Below are 6,619 nucleotides of genomic sequence, written 5' to 3' on the forward strand. Positions count from 1 at the left end.
TTACCCATCTGTTCTTGAATATTGTACTCTTATTCCAGTATAGCCCCTTGCTCATTAATCATATTATTCTAAATTCTCAGTTTGATAGTTATAAAATCTCTCTCATATATGAGTCTGCATCTGATGCTTGCTTTGTCAGTTATGATTGTGTTTTTGCCATTTAGCTTCCTTGAAACATGTTTGTAGAATGCTGAAAATGATATATTGGAACAAAAGGAATTGAGGTAAATAGGACTTTAGTGTGAAGTTTTACATTTATTTGTCTAGAAGATAGGCTATATGTCAGAGAATAACATTTCCTCTACTGTTTTTGTGTTTTATTTTCATTATTGTCTTAGGTTTCCCTAGAGTCTTCCTTAAAAGTGTGTGAGCCCTGCAGTATTTTCAACTCTAATATGTTGTTGTACAGAATGCCAACTGATGTAGGTGTAAGGTTTATCATTTCTCTATTGGGATTAAAAAAAACTAACTTTTATTTAAATTGTTAGCAATAAATGTCAGAAATTAAAATGTTAGCACTAAATGATATTCTCCAATAAGGAAACTCTGTCTGGAGTAGCAGTTGTAGTTGTAGTTACCAATTAATTAAAGTTACTATAAACTGTGCTCATTCTCTAAGAATCCTCTCTTTTGAAATGGCAAAACTAAAAGGATAAGAGAACAGTGAGATTACTTACACTGTTACACATTAGACTGGTCAGAACATCATGCTCCTTCCACTGTAGGACAAGAGGCAGGATGCCATAAAGAGATAAAATTTTCCATGATAGAAAAAATTTTCTCTCCACACTATGCAAAAAAATAGTGTATTTTCCTCAAAGTAAATATACTTGAAAGTTCAGAATTTTTTTTTTATTATTCTTAAATCTAATTGATATATCCTCTAATAGGATACCAATTTTCCCTTAAAGATAATTCAGGATATGAGATCTTGAGGTATGATAGTCACTATTGAAACCATGTACCAGACCCTAAATCATTGTGTTTTGAAGTAAAAGCCTTTTCCTTTAACCTCCCGGGCCTACTCTCAGTCTCAAAAGTCTGACTCAAGTGTTAATGATTAGGAAATATAGTTACAGCTAAAAACTATTAAAACATTGTTCATTATATTATGCCTTGCCTTCGACCACTAACATTACTAATATTTAATTTCTAGTTAGAGTTGTATTTCACCTAATGTCTAGCTTTTCACAAATGATCTCTTCCTTATTTAATGGCTCGCTTTCTTTCTTTCTTTCTTTCTTTCTTTCTTGTCCTTTTGCCATTTCTTGGGCCACTCCCACAGCATATGGAGGTTCCCAGGCTAGGGGTAGAATCTGAGCTGTAGCCACTGGCCTACGCCAGAGCCACAGCAATGAGCCGCTTCTGCAACCTACACCATAGCTCATGACAATGCCAGATCCTTAACCCACTGAGCAAGGCCCAGGATTGAACCCACAACCTCATGGTTCCTAGTCGGATTCATTAACCACTGAGCCACAACAGGAACTCCTTAATTGCTTTCTTTTACTAATGGTTACTTCCTAGTTAGAGTTATATTGCCTCTAGTGCTTTCCTTTGTAATTGAAACACTCCCTAATACCCTTTCCCTGTAAGCAATCTTTTTTCAAGAGAAAAGATCAGGGAACAATAACCCAGAAGAAAACCAGAAACCATCACTAGACTGACTGTTCCTAGTTTTGATGATTCAAATTGAAATGCTCTATGGATGAAGAATAATACAGATGTTCTTAATCACTAATCTCATCTTCTGAGCTAAGTGTATAAAACCCATTGCTATGTCCCTCTCATCAAATCCCCTTGAGGCATTAGCCTCCTGTGTCCTCCCTTGCCTTGCTAAGTGATAAAGCTGTTCTTTCTGCTTCACCCATAACTCTTATCTCCAAACTTAATTGGTGCCAGTGTACAGAGACTGAATTTTGGTTACAAAATTACAACAGAATTCAATGATAGGTTTAGAAGTTTGTCTTTATATGCATTAGAAATGAGTATATATTGTACTAAAAAATAAAGTTACAAAAATTAAATTTGGGTTATCTTATACCTCAGTTGTATTGCCTTTTCAAATATTCCTTACTTCACATTATATTTTTTTCCTGGAATTAACAAGTCTTTAGCTTAAGTATGAAGATCTTTACATGGCTGTGGCTGTTGTGTAGGCTAGCAGCTGTAGCTCTAATTTGACCCCATGGGAAATTCCATGTGCCATGGGCATGGCCTTTAAAAAAAAAGCAAAAAAAAAAAAAAAAAAAAAAAAAGAGAGAAAACACTCATACTGCCTCTATCTATTCCCACTCATGAAGGTATTCTTTTCTCAGTCTTTCTCCCTCATCTACTGTCACCAGCCTTAGATTCTTAAGCACTTTTTTTTATTTTACTTCTGGTGATAACACTGTCATGCCAGTTTTAAATTTTATGTTAGTGTTCTTTATATTTTTCATTGCATACTTATTTCTTTGTGCAATCAAAATTACTATTCTAACCATTTCTTTTCTCTTACCTTGGCATGAACACAACTATATGCTCCACTGGGCACCAGTATCTCCAATGTGTTAAGCACATATTTTGCTAGCTGTAGTCCAAGTAGACCAATTATTACAGAACATCAATCTTACCTTGGTTCATGTGCTCAAAAGACAATCATATTTGGTATGGAGGTGTCGGTGTGGAGGCGGGGCTCTTCGGGGAGCTGGCGGCACAGGGGTAGGGGCAGGGGGCAGTGGCAACAAGACTTTTTCTTGCCTCAGCACTTAAGCAATTTCCCTCAGTTCCATACAACAACAAAAAACCTGAACTATCCCAGTTTTTTTCCATAACAGAATATCCTTGAGTTTTGAATGACAATTTTCTTATAGCTCTAGAAATATGATGATACTTTGCACCAATAACTATACATGAGAAGGAAATTTATAAAACTAGTGAGCGAGTAAATTCAAACCAAATTGCTTAAATCACTCTTCAAGAATAGGATTGTTTCAAAAATTTCCTTAATTCTGAGGTAGGAGGTAGATGGGCCCTTGGGCTGAGGAGAGCTGGGTCTTTTTAGACCAAGTAAATTGGGACTTGTTTTGCTTTGATACTTCAACGAAAAATTTAATTGCAGCAGCTGAGCTCTGCTGGAGTAAAAACATAAGATGACCACTTCAAACACTCCTGGGGTCAAGGAGATCTCCCTAATTGCACATGTGCAATAAAACTCCTTGGAGTCAAAATGGGAGGGGATGCCTGGCCATAATAAGTCTTGATGGCATTCCAGTACACTGTCATTTTGGAATCCATATTTGTCAAAAGATGTGCAAGCATATTGAGGAGGGTCCTGTGTCCAGTCAGGTGTGAGAAATAAAACAAGGTAATTGTCCCAAGGAAAACAAAGACCCAGAAGAAGTGTGCTATATAAGTTATTTAAATCAGATCTCTACTGTGCTCCTCACTCAGAGGAAACCTGAATCTGCATTCCTCTTTAGGGTGTTTATTACTTTTTTTTGCTTTTTAGGGTTACACCCATGGCATATGGAAGTTCCCAGGCTAGGGGTCCAATCAGAGCTATAGTTGCTGGGCTACACCACAGCCACAGCAATGCTGTGGGATCTGAGTTGTATCTGTGACCTCACCACAGCTCATGGCCACACTGGATCCTTAACCCACAGAGCAAGGCCATGGATTAAACTTACAACCTCATGGATACTATTCAGGTTTATTACCACTGAGCCATGATGGTAACTCCTGTATTATTACTTTGCTTCTGACTTAAATAAACTACTTACCTCTGTGCACTCCAACATGTTGTACTGTGACTCTAACAATAAAATTTATACCCATTTTCACAGTCTTTGCCTTCTCAAAACATTCTTGCTTTCATCAGGGGGCAAGAACCAGGGCAGTTCTACTTTTAGCCTCCAGCTAGTCTAGTGGCTAGGATTTCTGGTTTTCAACCAGCCTGCCCAGGTTCAATTTCTGAGCAGAAAATTAAGATCTCACTCCAAGCTATAACACACTACTCTCTCTCCTAGATCAATTTGTCAAGGGCTTTTAATTAGAATGAAAGAGATTGAATCAAATTTAGGGTTATCATCTTTTCGAAAAACAGGAAGATAATTAGTCCTGTCCCACTGATATCTTATTCAGGAATAATGATTTTTTTAATTAGAAGATTTTAATTATAAGTCATCAAAACAGGCTTCATCACGTATAGGAGCAAAATGTAAAAAGAAAAATTCATGTGAACTAGTTACCTTCACTATCTGCACACTTGTACAAAAAGAGGTGTAATTCTTATTGATCATTTTTACCAAAAGGGTAAAATATATTTCTTATTATGGATATCATTCAAAAAAATGTGAATAGATGGCCGAGAAACACATGAAAAAATGTTCAACATCACTCATGATTAGAAAAATGCAAATCAAAACCACTATGAGGTACTACCTTACACCAGCCAGAATGGCCATCATCCAAAAGTCTACAAACAATAAGTGCTGGAGAGGGTGTGGAGAAAAAGGAACCCTATTATACTCTTGGTCAGGTTGTAAATTGGTGCAACCACTGTGGAAAGCAGCATGGAGATGCCTCAGAAAACAAAAATAGAACTCCCATTTGATCCCGCAATCCCACTCCTGGGCATCTATCCAGAGAAAACCATGACTCACAAAGACACATGTACTCCAGTGTTCATTGCAGCACTCTTTGCAATAAAAGACATGGAAACAACCTAAATGTCCATTGACAGAGGAGTGGATCAAGAAGAGTGGTACATACACACAATGGAATATGACTCAGCCATTAAAAGGAACGAAATCCCAGCATTTTTAGCAACATGGATGGACCTAGAAATGATCATGCTAAGTGAAGTTAACCATACAATGAGACACCAACATCAAATGCTTTCACTGACATGTGGAGTCTGAAAAAAGGACAGACTGAACTTCTTTGCAGAAGAGATGCTGACTCACAGACAATGAAAAACTTAAGGTCTCCAGAGGAGACAGTTTGTGGGGTGGGGGGAATATGCTTGGGCTGTGGAATGGAAATCCTGTGAAACTGGATTGCAATGATCATTATGCAACTACAGATGTGATAAATTCATTTGAGTAATTAAAAAAATAAAGTAATTAAGGGAAAAAATAAAATTAAGGGAGGAAATACTGGAAATAAAATAAAATAAAATATTTAGCATTTTTTTTAACATATGAGAAAACTAGACGACAAGAGATTAGGTAATTTGCCCAGGATTACACAACTAGTAAGAGGCCAAGTTTAGGCATGAACAATTGTCAAGCTCCAGAGTTTGTGCCTATAGTCATTGGACTATGTTGCCTCACATACAAATATTTTAATGTTATTTTTGTTTACAATATTTCCCATTTTAGCCATTTGGCTGAAATCCATCTACTTCAAAAGCTGTTGATACCTGTACTCTGATGGAATAATATAATGGTATCTGTACCTTAAAAAAATGTGAATAGAACTTCTCTTGTAAAAATAATCATAGGAAATAAGTTTTGAGGCCTCTGGAAAATTTCTCATCATACCCATTTTAAGGTTTTGTTGTTAAACTTCCTAATGGAGTGGAAATTCTAATTGTCTTCCCTCTGTTTTTATAATTATCATTTGGTTTACAAATGCATCATAAGTGCTTTGCAATAAGCTAAACAAAATCTATAAAATCTCATTCCAAAGTCACAATTCAGAACTTAGGGATCTCTGAATAATAATTGAAAAAAAAAATAATGTTCTAGGAGAGCTTCCATATGTCACCTTTCCTCTTATGTTTGAAGATAGAAAAAGAAATATATAGCCTTTAATTCTTACTTTAGCATCATATATACTAAAATTGGAATGATACGGAGAAGATTTGCATGACCTCTGCACAAAGATGACACACAAAGTTGTGAAGTGTTCCATATTTTTAACTCAGAGAGAAGGGACATAATAAAAAAAATAAGAAGCTAGACATATTTTCATATTTAAATATTGATTATGAAATGATAACTTTGTAATTCACAAAAACATTTGCAAAAGAGGTCAAACAGGATGAATCATAACAAAACAAGAGAAGATACTCAATGAGAACTTAAAGTGTGAAATGAAAAGGGAAGCACTGAATAACTTTAGATTTCTATTTTAAATTGGTAGATAAATTTATAGTTATATTTTTTACAAATTAAGAATGACCACTAAAATAATAAAAATAATTTTCTTATTTATAGCAAGTATTTCAAATTGACTGAAGGCACACCAGGTAGCTACAAAGTCATTCATTATTCTGAGGTAAGAAAATACTGGAATGTCTATTAACATTTATTTTTGTATGAAAGACAAGTTTGTTAAGCTATAATAATATTTAATATATAGAAAAATATATAAATATATAGCCTCCAGATTTTGTCAGTCTTCTTTTGAGACTATAAAGAGAAGCCAGGCTTAATCTCATGCCAATGCAGAGGATGACAGTTTCAAGTGAGAATTTTCTACCCAATGAATGCTTCAGTCATTGTTGCCACTTATATAAGAAAAGTCAAATAAATTCTAATTTCCTAGAAGAGACAATGTTTTGTGATTGTAGGTATTATGAGATAATTCAGCCTCAGGTTTCTTCAGCTAAAAGGTATCTAATTTCCTA

General features: G+C 35.3%; 1 non-coding gene across 1 annotated transcript; it reads left to right on the forward strand.

Moving 5' to 3' along the window:
• The first annotated feature begins 5,800 nt into the window (after positions 1-5,800).
• Positions 5,801-5,907, forward strand: LOC146398612 (U6 spliceosomal RNA). Its single transcript, XR_014820138.1, has one exon. It is a non-coding gene; the product is annotated as a U6 spliceosomal RNA (small nuclear RNA).
• Positions 5,908-6,619: the final 712 nt, after the last annotated feature.

This window comes from Sus scrofa, chromosome 11, assembly GCF_054392235.1.
Source record: "Sus scrofa isolate SSC_HxYL_T2T_F1_AM1 chromosome 11, Sscrofa_HxYL_maternal_Yorkshire_Landrace_v2.0, whole genome shotgun sequence".
Taxonomy (NCBI): domain Eukaryota; kingdom Metazoa; phylum Chordata; class Mammalia; order Artiodactyla; family Suidae; genus Sus; species Sus scrofa.